The sequence below is a fragment of the Manis javanica genome, chromosome X (assembly GCF_040802235.1).
Source record: "Manis javanica isolate MJ-LG chromosome X, MJ_LKY, whole genome shotgun sequence".
Classification (NCBI taxonomy): Eukaryota; Metazoa; Chordata; class Mammalia; order Pholidota; family Manidae; genus Manis; species Manis javanica.
In genome coordinates, this window is record NC_133174.1 from 100,454,101 (window position 1) to 100,471,732 (window position 17,632).

General features: G+C 38.8%; 1 protein-coding gene across 8 annotated transcripts in view; it reads right to left on the bottom strand.

Moving 5' to 3' along the window:
* Positions 1 to 16,980, bottom strand: part of ACSL4 (acyl-CoA synthetase long chain family member 4) — an 86,284-nt gene extending 69,304 nt beyond the window's left edge. For 3 of the 8 annotated variants that reach the window (XM_073227993.1, XM_017641736.3, XM_017641735.3), the window contains exon 1: positions 16,794 to 16,980. The gene's annotated coding sequence lies outside the window, so the exon portion shown is untranslated. The remainder of the gene's footprint in view (positions 1 to 16,793) is intronic. The other 5 variants (XM_073227996.1, XM_073227995.1, XM_017641738.3 and 2 more) reach the window with 2 other exon arrangements.
* Between the last annotated feature and the right edge of the window lie 652 nt (positions 16,981 to 17,632).

Below are 17,632 nucleotides of genomic sequence, written 5' to 3' on the forward strand. Positions count from 1 at the left end.
CATGAGAAATGACACTCTGATATAGCACAAACTTTACGCCCATTATTGGTAGGCCTCATAACTTCACACAAGCATAGCAAGTAACAGTCTACTCAGTGTGTCTACACTTCTTCGTGTCTCATATTCCAAAGCCTTTAAATAAAGGTATTTAAAATTATATGGCTACTAGCAAAATTACATGGCTAGTGTACCTCCCTGAATATTATCAGCTGGGCCCAATGAAACCCATTAAGTGCTGCTGGCATGGGTGGAGAGAAGAAAAGGAAAGTGAGACCATGAACATGGACCAGCATAAGAGAAAGAAAGAGAAGTATTTGGTATGTATGTTGGAGAGGGGTAGAGCAACATAAGCTGCTGGTCTTTAAAGTACCACTGGGTGGCAACCATGCCCCTGGCTCTCTTGCAGATTAGGCTGAATGCTCAAAAGCCTTATTTTCACTGGAGTTCAACCTTTCTGCATCGGTCTTCAGGAAGTAGTGTTTAATTAGAAACACCTGAAAGGTGAGTTTGTCAACATTTTTGCCTGGCCAAACTGTTTCAGAGCCAACTCACCATAATAATGCAGAGATTCTCAGTGCAGTGATAGGGATTCTGGTGTGAGGAGAAAAAGGGATCTGAATAGCCTAGGAAGCTTTTTCAAACTTTAAACTATTAGGTTGAACCATATAAAACTGCCAATAGTAAAAAACCAAACACATACAAAAAACAGCAAATTCAAACAGTTCACCCTAACACCCACATATTTAGAATCACTGGCTTAATGAGCCATTGTTACTGTGGGGTATCATATTTCTCAGGTTTGTTGTTGAAAAGGTTAAGAACACATGCACAGTTTGGCCTTAAGTCATGAAGAATTAACTAAGCAAAAAAATGGAAACACAAAGTACTTAAGGATAGGGAACAGATTAAACTATAAAAAGCAGACATGGGGAGACGTTCACAGAAAAAGTAAATGCTGTATTAACTGTAAAAAAGCAAATTACAAAATGGTATGTTAAACACACTTTGTAACCTGTCTTAGGGAAATGCAGTTTTTTTCTGAAATGGATTTATATTCTCTATAGAAAAAAATACAGAGGGAAATATACTAAAAAAAATTAGCTGACTCTGGGTAGGGAGATTACCCATACTTTGTCTCTTTATCTATTTTTATTTTTCTAAAATAAATGTGAATAACAATTCTGGATCCTGTAACAGAAACAAAAGACTGGTAGAAAAACTTGGGAAATTCAAATAAATTTTATAGTTAAGAGGACTGCACCAATGTTATGTAAAATGTTAACACTAGGGGAGAGGGGTAAAGATATCCAAAAGCTCTATCTTTACAAATTTACTGTAAATCTAAAATTATTCCAAAATGCAATATTTCTTTTAAAAAATAAGCCATGTATTAAGACTCTGGAAGAAAGAATCCATTTGGTTAAGAGATCCCTACATAGAAACAAGAATATGTTGGAATAAAACTTCTCTGGTAGTCAATCACTATGCTTCTAGCGTAACAGAAACTTGTAAAGACTATTATGGCCTCTCTTAAATATGAACGTGGTATCACCCTATTGAGCACAGACCCTCTGAAACAGGAAACAAATGGTTAAGTCCCTATTTTCTTGTTTTGTAGTCATCATTGCTGAAGACTAACCACCATAACAAGGAATTTAAAGGTATAGCCAATAACAACTCTTTTCCTTTATAGTATTTTTAAAAATCTAGTTTCCCAAATGAGGAGAAACTACAGGCACACGCATTTGGTTCAAGAACTATCTAGTAAGCATATACTATGCCCTGTCCTGGTGGAGCATACTATTCAAGATAATATTTTAACTAGCTATCAGACCAACACAAAGAGTGAGAATACTAAAGAAGGGTCACCCGTGAGACAACCCTCAACCCTATAGTAATAGCCCAACCAGATGATTATATATTTTTTAAACAGCTAATAGCAATGGCTGCCCTCTGGGGTTACTAATTATACTTGTTACTGCTTGGGTAATCATCTGGCTTGCCTAAAAATTTATGGTTTTTAAACTTCCTTCAAATATTGGGGTAAGGAAAAGTATGTAAAGCCAAAGGATGAAAGCTGGTTCTGAAAAAGAAAGAAAACTGCAGACCCAAAACACACAGAAAACTAACTAAAACGTCTTGATCAGTTTCATCTACAGACTACTAGCCAGCTGTTACAAACAACACTGCCTTCTGGTTATAATAATACTCCGGCAAGTGTAAAATTTGGAATACATTAGTTCCACTGTTGAACACACCCAATGGAGGTTTAATTAGTTGGGAGGTTTCATTACTTAAGTATGTGAAATGCCTCAATATAAGGCACTTTTGCAGAAGATGAAATCCAAAACAAGAATTTCAAGAACAGATTTAAAGAAAAGCACCAGAGTACTAAAAAATCCCCAGCAGAGCAAGAGTCTTTTTCCCATCTCAGTGAAATACTGCCTAAGGAAGGGGAGTTATGTATTCCCATACAAAGGTCAGCCAAGAAACCTGCTATAATTTCAACAGTGCTGAGATTTCCTAGTAGATACTACTGCCCGTTTACCCCTGAAGCATTTAACTTCTGCTGCCTCTGCACTGCAATTTGCCTTTTAAGATGTCCCTTTGCAGTGATTTCTGTGATTATTTAATCCAAAATATATCTTTAAGCTAGGTTATAATTCCATCCTCTTTGAAGCATCTGCAACCAATGTGAGCAGTAAGTAGTAAAAGGCAAGAAAGTGATTGGCCTTCTCATATATATGAGACAATCTACTGCTTACTCTTCTTCAAAATCACAACAAAGGTTAACACATAGGAAGTTTTGAAAACAAAAGTTATTACCACGCATCTTGAGGTCTGATGGTTATGTGACAGTGTCTTACTAGCCAGATTTTTAAAGAATAAGAAAAGGTTAATACCATATCAAAATGCTTCCAACACCTCCATCTATTGGTTTCCAGGGCTGCTAGCCCGAAAGTCGAAGAGAAAGGCACTGAAGTTCAGCACCTGGAGCAAAGCCCAGGCCATATCCTGATCTTTCAGCAGCAATGGGGCAGTGCAGGTAAAAGCAAAAAAAAAAAAAAAGGCCTGGCAATAGCAGGACATGGCCCCAGACCTGGCTAAGTACCAAACTCAATACAAATTGTAGAAGTTTACATCATTCCACAGAACAGTTTTATGCAACTTCGAAACGTCATTGATTTTCCTTCACACAGGAGGTAGAGGTCAGCAGCAGAAGCAATCTAAGAAATGATTTTCCATCCTAAACAAATTCCTAATCACTCCTCCCAATGAAAAAGAAACATTCTTCATGATCTCATGACAAATTGTTTTATCTATAAGAGAATAGACAAATAAAATGACTTTAGTCCTACATAAGCTCTGAATGATGCAAAATAGAGAAATCAATTGTCTGAATAACAATTCTTTCAACTCAAATTAGCTGCTTCAAAATGAGTAGCCTGCATCTCATTAAAGCATTAAAATAAATGTGTTACAAACAATAATCCCACCTTTGAGAAAAAGACAGTTTTGACTCAATTTTGCAGATTTCCTCTGGAGACTGTGATATCACCAAACCCTGCAAGGGTTCTCAATATACAGTAGTCCCCATTATCCATAGTGAATACCTTCCAAACACTGCAGTGGATGCCTGACACTGTGGGTAACTGAACCCTACATACACTGTTTTTTTCCTCTACATACATACTTATGATAAAGTTTAATTTATAAATTAGGCACAGTAAGAGATTAACAGTAGCTAATAAAAAAACATATACTCAAAGCTACATGAATGTGATCTCTCTCAAAATATCTTATTGTACTGTACTCATCCTTCTTCTTGAGATGATGTGAGATGATAAAATGCTCAGTGATGAGACAAAGAGGTGAATTTGTGACACAGCATGAAGCTACTATTGGCCTCCTGATGATACACGGATAAGGAGGGACTACTGTACTCGGCTTAAGGAACCCCACAGGCTACAACTTGTTTTTAAATATGTCTAAAGTAGAAGCTGGAGTTGAGATTTCATGTTCTGAAAACTCAAGGAACACTCTGGATCCAGCCCATATATTCACAGCCAGTTCCTACTCCTCTGGTAATGCCCTAGTAGAGCATCCACCTCCTCTTTCCTGCCACCATTTCCTTTCTTAAGTAATATGACCCTTCAATCCCAGTTAGGGACCCTTCATGCCCCCAGTTAGGGACAACTAGAAACAAGTCTGTAAGCTAGCACTTTCTTTGTATGAGGTTTAAAAACTAGTCTTTAGGGTTAGGGACTGTCTCAAAGTTGTGTTCAAAACAACTGTCCCAGTGTCACCACATGCTTCTGCAACCATAAGCCGCTCACTCCACACAAATGTTTCATGTAACCAAAGAACAATGGCATAAATGCAGGGTACCACCGATATGTAAGATGGGGACTGGGGAGCTATCTGAGCACTGGAATGTTCTCCTCCCAAGGGCTAGATGTGCCACCTTATTATAAAACAATTAGGCTTACAGCAGCTCCAGGCCGACCTCACTGAGCAGGTTCAAGGGTCTTTCTAACCCCACTGAATACTTTGTACTTCTGGAGTCAAGAATCATCCCTCATCCGGTTCTACCACCCAGTCCCAAAAGAAATGCTGTGAAAGTGAAGTGAGGGAACTCCAGAACAGGAATAAAAAAGGAGGTAGCGGATTCACAATGAAGGTTTCCATTCTGCAGTTTTCTCTTCTAAAGCTACTTGAAGAGATGCCACCTGTAATGAAGTAAATTCTCTGGGGACATTTCCTAAAGAAAACTACTCCCCTACAAATATTTCAATACTCAACAATTTCTTGGTAGTCAAGAATATTAAAATTAACATAAGTATGTGTATAAACTAAAAACCTGCTACCACATAAAAATCCTGGCCTTTATACTTGATGCTAAAAACAAAATCTAGGTAAAGGAATCCAAAAGTTTCTAGGGTTGAATTTGAGTTGTGTAACATCCTTACAAGTTCAGTCATTTTGCTTGAAAATGTGTAACATGTAACTATATTTGAATGAATATGCTAATGCTGACATTTTCTATTTGGGGAAATAAAACATAGCTTCCATCTGCAGATTGCTATAATTCACCAACAGTGAGCCTGAACCCTGCCTTTTCTAGTTTCCAGGTTCACAGAAACTCAAACCTATTTCTATAAGGAATTGTCTGGGCACAGAGTGAATCCCAAACATTTTACCAGACTTTAAACCATCCTTGACTACCCTTGCAACTTAGAAATCCTAAAGGTTTCTGTGGTTCCAGGTATAATACCATCATCCCTGGTCTGCTTTTCTCTTTTCTACCCTACTTGTCTGAAACTCATCAGCTGAGCGTTCTTATAGCTAGTTGTGCCCAGGTCTACCCGTCAGTCAAGTTCAGATTTTTCAACTCTTCTTTTAAGCTACTTCTCAACTTAGTATCTTCAGTGGTCATGTGGATCATAGCAAGTTTTATTTGGATTCATCCTATGAGATATCAGTGTTACTTCTGTCCTCTCTTTGGTTTTCTAAGCCACAACTGAATTTGAAATTCATTCACCAAATTCCAGTTTTGTGTCTGGAAGTTTTGCAGCTCTCGGTTCATTTGAGAAGCAGAAACGACTAACATATTCTGAGCATAATGAATGATCACCATACCATTTCAGCAGCAGCAGCTATGCCCATTTCTCTAGGTTCTTTGATGACTTGTCACTCAGGTAACCCCCACCAGGGGAGTGGTCCTTCAAATCCCTATCATTACCTTTTTTATAGTATTAACATACTTTAAACACATATTCAAGGTAACGAACAGAATGCCTAAGAGAAAACAGGTATTTCGCCATGCCTTCCACTGCATTAACTCCATAACCACCACTAGAATCCACAATTAATGTTTTTGACACCTCTGTAACAGTCTCATCTCTCATTAATCAAGGGAGAAATAAAGAATCTCTCTCTCCTGACTCCCCCATAAAATCTGTAACCGTGCCAGCACTGACGAGAGAAAAACTCTCGCACTGTGCAATCGATTCCAGAAAGGCCAAGATGCACACACTGCCTCGTAAAACAGCAATGCCCTTTCAGTCGCCACACAAAAACATGAGCAGCTCCACCGGGCCTTCACATTAACACCACTGTCTACAAGGTAGAATCTTCTGTTAAATGTTCTACTGCATTCATGGGAAATGATTAAAGAATCAAAATGTCTTTGTGGTAAGATAATGTATTTTCACCTCTAAGTACCACAGCATAAACCCAGGACAGGTTGTTAATGAGTCTTCAGCAGATGTGCTTAATGTTTCTAGATGACATGAGATAGCAGAATACATACATACTTGCCCTCATCAAACTTGGTCCTCCAACAGTTCTAATATTCAGTTTTATATACTATCAACTGAGATACCACAGACAAAAGAGTCACGTCACTACAGACACCTAGATTTTCTTTACTTTTACAAGTCAAATAATACACATAAACCCACACCTTTTCCAAAAATGAGCAGTTGGTTTTTCTTTGAGCCATAATAACTGTTCAAGCTCAGTTTTAAAATCTTAGTAAAATTCAACTCCACCCAAAAGATTCCTAATGACATTTTAATATATTGCACTTACATATCATTACTAGTAACTACACTCTAAAGAACATGTTCATAGTCAAATTCAAAACAGAACTGAACTGATTCAACATGGAGAATTTTTTAATTTCTTGGTTATTTACTTTTGGTGACCATCACTTCTTCTTTAAAGATTAGTTTGTCCTAGAAGCCAGTTATTTTAACTAGAACAGTATATTTACATGGCACAGGGTTCTTTCCCACCAGGATCTTTACTTATTCAGAGTTACCAATCATGAAAGATGTTCACACTAGTGTCAAGCTGAAGGAAGCAAGTAACAAACTGGTATGTACTGTAAGTAACAAACTGGTATGTACTGTAAGAACTCATTTTTGTTGAAATCGGACACATATTTGCAAATGTTTGTGCACGTGTGCAAGTATCCATACATGCGTGTATTCAAACATGTGCACAAGCATATGTACCCACAAGTTGACAATAGATCTCTCTGGACATGGGATTATGGTACTTTTATTCTTCTTTATACTTACATTTTGAGTACAGAAATTTTTTAAAATACAAATAGTACTTTAATAAAGGACAAAAATTATTTTTAAAAAAGTACTGACTGCTCACTAAGTACAAGGCACTACATTTCTAGTATCACTGTATAATGTACAATAAAGGAATCACATTGTATATATTCTCCAATGTATAAATGTTTCATATTATTACCCTGTAATTTAGAAAAAGAACTGTACATGGTAAAAAAAAATAAAAGTGTACCTATACTGCCTCCAACACCATTCCCCTTCTGCCTAGAGCTAACTACTTAAGGTGTGTACCTATGAGGCCTTTTTGTATCACCCACTTACGTGGTAAGGTTTTGTGTTTTTTTAGCTACGTGGAATCATGGTATACGGACTGTTCTATGACGACTCCTCCTCCCCTCATCCCTTTAAGGATACACTTTGGAACTCCCATGTCAGTTTATACAGGACTTTCTGAGGCATTTCTTTCTTTTAATGGCCCTATGGTAGTCCATACAACAGCATATTATTTATTATTTAAATAATTCCCCTATTGATGGACATTTAGGATGCTGCCAAGTTTTTACTGTTATGACCAGTTTCACTCCAGTAAAATATTATACAACTTTAAACACACATGTGCAGATATTTCCCTAGAATAGTTTCTCAACAGAACTGCTGGGTCAAAATATATGTACATTTAAAAATGAGAGAATTTTGGTATTTGTTATCAAAAAGTTATACAATTTACACTCTCATTAACAGTGTATGACAGCGTCCATACCTTTGCTAAAAATGGGTATATGTATATATTTAGTTTCAGTCAGTGTGTTTGGTGAAAAGTTGTTTCATTTTCCTAAAAACTGGAGTGAACTTGAGTAACTTTTTTTTTCTTTTGGTATCATTAATCTACAATTACATGAAAAACATTATGTTTACTAGGCTCCCTCTTCTTTTTTATTCATCGTTTATCTTTCTTTTTCTGGGAAATGCCAATTCATAACCCTCTGCCATTTTTTGTAATAGGTGTCTTTTTCTTACTGGTTTTTAGAAGTCCTTTCTATATTACGGATATTATATAGTAGAAGCCTTTTTATCTAATGGTATTTGGAAAAGTTGATTAGTTCACTGAAAAGGTCAATTAAGGTGAACAATCACACACACAAAAATGCACAGGACAAACATTTCATTTATCTTCGTTTCATTTTATCAGCAGTAAATGTGCACTGATTCATCAAACTTCTAATACAGAGCCAAGAGGCCAAGACCTTTTCCTTTAGCTCCAGGGCCACTGATTGTAAAGAAGTTTAAACTGAATTCTTCAGGCAGTGCAGAACTTCAAAGAAATTAAAAGATACTTGCAAAGCAAATGAGTGAAGAACCCTTTAGATTTTTATATTTATTTTATACAAATCTTTTATCATTGTCTTACCTATACCTAATTAGACAGTAATAAGTTGCTTTCATTAACTCTTTCTAAAACAATTTGTTTTGCTATAACTACAATATCACTATCACCACCCAGCTTTACCAATAATCCATGAATTTTATTTTTTACATCTCTTATGCAATCCACACCTCCACCCATCATTCCCTACATAATTTAAAGTAAATCCCAGACATAAAATCCTTTGATCTGTAAATTTTCAGTAAAATCAACTTCAATTTCCCATGACAGGCATACCTTGTTTTGTTGCACTTCACTTTATTGTGCTTTGCAGATACTGCTTTTTTCACCAATTGAAGGTTTGTGGTAACCTTGCATCAACCAAGTCTATCAGCACCATTTCCCAACAGCAATTGGTCACCATGTCTCTGTGCCACATTTTGGTAATTCTTGCAATTTTTCAGTCCTCCATAATTACTGTATGTGTTATGGTGCGCTGTGATCAGTGATCTTTGATGTTACTATTGAAACTGCTTGAAGGGGGGCCACAAACCACACCCACTTAAGAATAAGAACTTAATAAATGTGTGTGCTCTGACCGCTCCACAAACCAGCCATTCACCAGTCTCTTCCCTATTCCGAGACACGTTAATCTTGAAATTAGGCCAATTAATAACCCTACAATGGCCTCTAAGTGTTCAAGTGAAAGGAAGAGTCAGTCATCTCTCACTTTCAATCAAAAGCTAGAAATGATTAAGCTTAGTGAGGAAGGCAAATTGAAAGCCGAGATAGGCTGAAAGCTAGGCCTCTTGCACCGAACAGCTAAGTTGTGAATGCTTGAAGGAAATCAAAAGTGCTACTCCAGTGAACACACAAAGATAAGAAAGCAAACAGCATTATTCCTGATATGAATAAAGTTTTAGCGGTCTGGATAAAAGATCAAACCAGCCACAACATCCCCTTAAGCCAAAACTAATCCAGAGCAAGGCCCTGAGTCTCTTCAACTCAAGGAAGGCTGAGAGAGGTGAGGAAGCTGCAGAAGAAAAGTTTGAAGCAAGCAGAGTTGGGTCATGAGCTTTCAGGAAAGAAGCCATCTCCCTAACATCCCTAGAGCCATCCCTAAAGTGCAAGGGGAAGCAGCAAGTGCTGCTGGACAGAAACTACAGCAAGTTATCTAGAAGATCTAGCTAAGATCATTAATGAAGGTGGCTACAACTCAATTTTCAGGGTAGACAAAACAGCTTTCTACTGGAAGAATACGCCATCTAGGACTTTCATCATTATAAAAAAGTCAATGCTTGGCTTCAAAGCTTCAAAGGATAGACTGACTCTCTTGTGAGGAGCTAATGCAGCTGGTGACTTTAAGGTGAAGACAATGCTTATTTACCATTCTGAAAAACCTAGGGCCCCTAAGAACTATGCTAAAGCTACTGTCTATGCTCTAGAAATGGAACAACATAGCCTAGATGACAGCACACCCATTTACAACATGACTGACTGCATAGTTTTAGCCTACTGTTGAGACCTACTGCTCAGAAAAAAAGATTTCTTTCAAAATATGACTGCTCACTGACAACACACCTGGTCACCAAAGAGCTCTGGTGGCAATGAGCAATGAACTATGAGCTTAATGTTTTTATGCCTGCTAACATCCATTCTGCAGCCCGTGGATCAAGGAGTCATTTCAACTTTCAAGTCTTATTATTGAAGAAATACATTTCGTAAGGCTATAAGGGGCCATAGAGAGTCTTCTGATGGATCTGGGCAAAGTACATTGAAAATCATCTGGAAAGGATTCACAATTGCAAATGCCATAAGAACATTCATGAGAAATGGGAAGAGGTCAAAATACCAACATTAACAGGAGTTGGGAAGAAGTTGATCCAGCCCTCATGGATGACTCTGAGGGGTTCAAGCCTTCAGTGAAGGAAGTAACTGCAGATGTGGTGGAAATAGCAAAAGAACTAAAATTAGAAGTGGAGTCCAAAGATGTGACTGAATGGTTGCAATCTCATGACAACACTTTAATGGAGAAGGAGCTGCTTCTTATGGATGAGCAAAGAAAGCAGTTTCTTGAGATGGAATCTATACCTGGTGAAGATGCCATGATAATTGTTGAAATGACAACAAATGATTTAGAATATTACATAAAGTTAGTTGATGAAGCAGCAGCAGGGTTTGAGAGGACTGAATCCTCTTTTGGAAACTGTTATGCTGTGGGTAAAATGCTACCAAATAGCATCACATCCTACAGAGAAATCTTTCATGATAGTAAGAGTCAGTTGATGCAGCAAACTTTATTGTCTAATTTTAAGAAATTGCCACAGCCAGTCCAAACTTCAGCAACCACCACCATGATCAGTCAGCAGCCATCAACATTCAGGCAACCCTCTACCAGCGAAAACATTACAACTCATTGAAAGCTCAGATGATGTTTAGCATTTTTTAGCAATGAAGTACTTTTAATTACAGCATGTACATATTACCATTAGACAATAAATACTGTTGTACAGACTACAGTATAGAATAAACATAACTTTTATATGCACTGGAAAACCAAAAAACTCAACTTTGACTTGCTTTATTGTGAATAACTTTATTGTGGTGGTCTGGAACCGAATCCACAGTATCTTAAAGTTACACCTGTTCTCATTTTATCAAGTTATGAAATATGAAAACAAATTGTATGTTTACAAAAACAATCACCAGTATACGTAAGTTCACTAATTAAAAGTATCTGTGGTACTGGTGGGTCCACAAGCATACTGGCATACTGGAGACCAATGCACTAAAAGCAAGTGTTCAGTACAAAGAGTATTTTACAAAGGAAATGAAGAGCATCATTTAATGTGGTGAGTCAGTTAAGTGGAAGTCAATTAATGCTTCCACTTCATATGCAGAAGCTATTTTTCCCCATCAGTCGCTTGCCTTTTTAACTGTTACACTTGTCTTATGCTTTCGAGAAGTTTTTTTAATGTGTACTTAGATTTTTAAAACACATTCTTAATTTATTTTTGTGTATGATGTGAGGCAGGGAGCCATTTCTTTCCAAATGTACAGCCAACTGTCCTAGCTCAACTTCCATTTTCAACATCACCCATAGGGCATCTAAAAGAACTTAAGTGTCAACTTGTAACTGACAAAAGGACTCTGTGCAAATAAAATAATAGACCAAAAGTCTAAGTTCAGCTCGACACTCAAACTACTATGTATTTAAAGTTTTGGGAGCAAGATCAACAGCATGGACACATCTGGCTCTGTCATTACTACTCAGGGTCACAGCATGATACCCAAAGGACATCACTGCTGCATAGGCCTTGTACTGAATCACGCTAGTTGCCATACCTTGTCAATTTACATTTACTCTGAAATAACCCACACTAATCAACAACAGAATCAACCTTCCGAACTCCCTATCCATTCCTTATTGCTGCTCCTAGACCACAGTGTTGTGTTCTGTAGCTTAGTAAAGAAAATGAATATGCTCTTCCGAACCACAATTTTCCATGGAAATGGAACTAAAAGGTACTAAAAGTCAAGGTAAAACTCATTAGATTTCCTTTATAACATAGAGACTCAATAATTTATATGGCTGCTTTTTCTCTGGGCCAACTTTTTCTCTTAAGGACCAGAGTGTAATAGGCTTTTAGAGCCATAAATTCTGTTTCAACTCTGATATTCTATTTTGAAGTCAGCCATACACTACATAAATGAATGGATATTATATGGCTGTGTTCCAAAAGAAGCTTATTTATTTACAAAAGCAGGCAGTAGGCAGGATTTGGCCACCAGCAGTATTTCACTGGTCCTTGCCTTACACCGGTAATTGATGTTTTTCAAATAGGAATCCACTACCCTAGGTGTACACTTATTTGAGAAACTATGGTGACACTGAAAAGACAAGTAGTAATTTCAGTACCGCCTCACAGAAATGAATAATCCCCAAATTAATCACTACCCTTTTCCTGTTAGTTCTTCTGAAACTATGAGGACATACATTTTCAACATATAAAATTTTAAGTCACCTTAAAACTAGTATTCATTTTTAAAGATAATTAAAATGAACATTGAGTAGCTACTATAAAAAGAAAATACACAGTCTGGCAATACAAATTCAACCATCTTTTATTCATTAGTTTGATAATCAATAGTGAGCATAAAAAGCCTACTAAATACATGGTCATGACTCTCAGCTTCACTACTGAAGATGCAGAAGTAAACTTTCAAAATACATTTAAATGAGAACATAAATTTGTTCTTGGATTACTTACCAGAAACCTTAATAAAAAAACTACACAGCTTTGCCAAAATATTTTTAATTTAGAAAGTGAAACCAAAAATTTCCTTGGCACATCTTGTGTCAATTTAATTTTAAAATGTTAGCATTTCACTTGACGACCTGATAAGGCAGAGATTATATTTTTAAGGCACAAAAGGATGGCAGCCATTTTACTACAGTGAGAGCATGTGAGTATATATTCACACTCTAAGCCATCAAGGCCACTTGTTCACACAATACATTGGAGCTCCAGAATTGTGGAAAAAGTGATTAAAGAAAATTTTGAAAGAAAAATATTTCTCCTTACAAAAATATTGGGTATTAAACAGAATAACAAGGAATAAAATTAAATAAAAAAGGTACATAGGACACCCTGGCACCTCATCCTGTGAAGAGGATGAAGACAAACTACAGACTAGGAGAATATACTTGCAAACCACAAAGCAAACAAAGGACTACTCTTTAGAATATATAAAGAACTCTCAGAACTCAATGGTCAAAAGAAATACAGAAAATTGACAAGAAAAAAAAAATACATGAACTGAGATGCAGAGATGGCAAGCACATGAAAAGATGTTCAACATCATTAGCCAGAGGGGAAATGCTCATCAAAACTACGACAAGGTATCACTGGATATCTATCACGATGGCTAAATAAAAAACAGTACCACTACCTCATGCCAGCAAGGATGAGGACCACTCACACATTGCTGGTAGGAGTGTAAAATGGCAGAGCCACTCTGGAAAACAGTTTGGCAGTTCCTCATAAAACTAAACATGCAACTACCATACAATCAGCAGTTGCACTCTGGGGCATCTATCTATCCCAGAGAAATGCACATTTATGCCCACACAAAATCCATTACACAGTTGTTCACAGGAGCTTTATGCACATAGGTTTGGAAAAAAAAAAAAGAAAACAGGAAACAGCCAGATGTCCTTCAATGCAAGAATGGTTAAAAAAAACTGTAATACATCCATACCATGAACTACAACTCAGTAATGAAAAGGAACTATCTATGCAAGATACATTCCCTGCATGAATCTCCAGGGCATTATGTCAAGTGGAAGAGGAGGAAAAAAAAAATAAAACCACATTTCAGAAAGTTACAAACTGTATGATTCCATTTATATAGAATCCCTGAAATGACAAAATTATAAGCATGTTACACAGGTTAGTGGTTGCCAGGGGTCAGTGAGGGACGGAGATGGCTGCAGCTATAAAAGAGCAACAGGGATCCTCATGGTGATGAAATCATTCTGTACCTTGACTGGGAGGGTCACAAGAATTCAAAGGTGTTAACACAGCAGAGAACTAAACACACACAAAGGAGTACATTTAAATCTGGTGATCTCTCAATCAGGTGGATGGAGAGTATTTCAATTTCCACGTTGTGATATTACACTATGGTGATAAAAGATTTTCCCATTGGAAAAAATTAGATAAAGGGTATTGTTTCTTACAACTGTATGAATATCTACAACTAACTCAAAATAAATAGTTGAAAGACAAAGAAAGAAAAAGACTGTGAGACCAGCCAGTGGCGGAAATGGAAAACCAAAAGCTGTTATTTTTGCTTAAGGCTCAGCAATTGAAAGCCAAGGAGAGGAGTATGGGGGGAAACAGGAAGGCCAAGAAGATTCTATGGCCTACAATTAATACAATCATCTCCCCCTCCCCTATGAAGCTTTAACATCTCCATAATTTTGTTTCTGTCCTGGATTTCACTGTTGCTGTTAGTAAACTGTACATGCATCTATCTCTCCACAATCACCACCATCCCAGACTATATATTCATAGGGTAGGGACTGTCTTCTTAACCATCATATCCTGGTAGCCTGGCACAAAATGAGTGACATGAAGAGAAAAACTGAATAAGCAAACGAATGAATGAATGAGATGCCTGCAGTCTTGTTAAGTTGCTAGTCAATTACAGTTTCAAAGCAGTATATACACATTGCCTTACAAATTTCTAAGTCATGAACATTTTTTAAAAAGCGGCAACCACACATTTCACTTGCAAGCAGAATTTAACAATACCTGATTTTTATAAAATGCTCTCCAATTTGTAGACTTCCACGTGTAGTAATTCATTTGATAAGGATGAATTAAGAATTATGTATATATGAATTCAAAGTAGTATATGCAGATCTTCAAGAAAAACATTCTAAACAACCGGTACAACTAAGGATTTATGGCACAGTCTTAATGCAAGCTGCATCATATAATCATATTTTTTTTCAATGTAAGAACAAAGAATTCAAATTATTCAAACTGGGGGACTCATGGACCATTCTGCCAACCACTGAGACACTTCTACAGATGCAAAAAAACACAGGCGAAGTGACCAGTTCAAGGTTATACAACTATCTAGAGCTGGAACTGGAACCTGAGCCTTTCCCAATTCATTTCTCATCTCAATGAACTGGGTATGTAATACTCTCCTTTCTCCACCCACCCCACCCCTATGAACACCTAAAAATCTGAATGACTTATTCTTCAAACAGGGTTTTTAGGGGAAAAAAAACTGAATTTACCCAAGCTTTTATGGTTGTATTACAACTTCCGTGGATTTTTCAGGTGTCAAATTACTTCTCCTATCAGAACAATAAGGTACTTTATTCTATGGTGTGCAAGTATACTAACAGTTTAATGTTTCATCCTCCACCCAAATAGTAGAGAGAGGGTGTTAATTCTAACAGGAGTTTTAGTGTCTTTCATTTCAGTGTTCAGTGGAAAAGATGAGCTATTTTACAATTCAGGGAAGAGACCTTACACTATTAAAATCTTCATTGATACATACGCTCACTGAGGGTACTGTAATTGAATCTCCACTTGCATGCAGCTTTACGTATGAAGAACAGTTAACTATTTGTTAGAGGCAAATTAAAACTAAAGTGACAACCAACTACTGGGATATGGGGCTTTTATGAGGTTAAATCTCCATTATGCAGCAACATGTTACTAAGCATGAATTTAGAGGTCCTAGAATTAAAACACTAGAGGAACCTTAGCTGTGCTCTGTGTAGTCCAACATCCTCATTTTTGCAGACAGGGAAAGAGAAGCGTTGATTCAACCATTAACCAATAAAGCAGACTGCTTCCTTTTTCAAGTGTATTCATTTAAATGCCATTTTGCCCTTATTCTGCATCTCACCGTCGTTTCTTAGAGCGATGACTGATTTCTTAAGGTGAAATGAGCGAAGGGAAAAAATTCATTTCAAGAGAATGAAAAAAAAGGACTTTGAAGGAGGAGATGCTGGAGTGAAGAGGAGAAATGACGTCCTGTTTAAAATATGTAACCCCTTGATGGGGGTTAGGCAATGAATCATATTCTCCTCGATTTTTCTATGTGCTATAGACATCAGCCACAGTTCTTTCTGGAGGGCACTCAAATGAGAGGAAGAGGAAGTGAATAAAGCTACTGCTAAATATACAGCACCCACTGAGGACAGGGATGTAGTCAGAAAAAACAGGAAAAAATAAAAAGCATGTTTCTGCTAGAATCCTGACGTTTTCTTAACTCATCTAAAGATACGGAAGCTAAGAGGATATCGGAAGCCAAGAGGATATCGGAAGCCAGGGCATACTTCAAATTCGAAATGCGGATGACTCTAGGGCCAGAGAGACCCCCGAGCCCTCGGATACTGGACGACTCAGAGGGGACAAAATGGAGTTGAGGTCTAGGGACGCCCTAAAGGTCGTTTGGAGGTCTGGCAAGCACTTGATATGTTCCTTTGGAAAGAATAGTGGCAAAGCCTAGTACCCCGGTCAGAAAGATGCTTCTGGCCGTCGGGGGGCAGGAAGGGGCTGGCCAGCATCTCAAGGACCCCAGCCTTCAGCTAAGGAGAAGATACAGAGATCTCGGGGATCTTCCCGGCCCAGAAGTAGGCGGGCGGGTAGATGGCCCGGGTTCAAGAAGAAAGCGAACGAATTCAGGGAGCTGGAAAGTCCTCTCAGTCTCCTCCGGGCTCAGGCGTGGGAAGGTGGCATCGTTAGCGCTGGACCCCCGGAGGCCGACGGCACAGGAGAGCCAGGGCCGCGGCCGGAGTTACTCACCGTTGGCGCTACCCACCACGTCCTCGCAGCCGGCCGGCACTAGCACACGGGAAGCTTACGGAAAGGAGCCGCGCGTCCGCTGCCGCTGGGGCGATGAGGGGCGCGCCGCGCAGGCCGGAGAAAAAGCCGCAGAGGCGTGCGCGCACCCTGAAGGCGGGTGGAGGCGGGGCAAGGCGCGAGCCCGGAAAAGACGCGCCCCGAGGGGTGGGCGGAGCGGAGCTGCGCGGTGGTGTGGCTGCGCCGGCCGAATCGCGGGCGGCTGTCGCCTCGGCCCACCCACGCTCCCGCCTCCCCTTGCCCCTAACGTCACTGAAAAGGCGGAGCCGAAAGGGCTTCTTGCGGCGAGGGAGGGGCGCTGCGGGTGCGCCGAGACCGCTAACGGCTCCCCGAGGGCTTGTCGCAGGTTCTAGCTCCTGTTTCCAAATCGCTGCTGAGCTGTTGGCCGCGTAATCAAGGGTTGCCTGAAGGTCTTTGTGCCCATCTGATCTACGCTAGGTGCAGAATGCGCCCACGCCCGCACCTGTGCTTGCTTTCCAGGAGGAAACTTCCCCACGGGTTATCGTCCAGCCGCTCTTTAAAGATACTCATCTCTGGACTTCACTGCTCTTCCTTTACAGAGAGATCTTAACATTCTGTAATAAAGACATTCCGCTCTTCCAAGCCAAAGTGAATGCCTCTCGCATTTATCTCGCCGCTCGCTGCGTTAAGACCCCCGCTCCCACCCACTTAATGAGATCTCACTAGGGTGCCGGATTTTGACTTTCCTACCTTGTATTTCCACCACAGCAAGAGAGGCCACAACTGATAAGGAAAAGTCACCACAGCACTGTGACATCTTA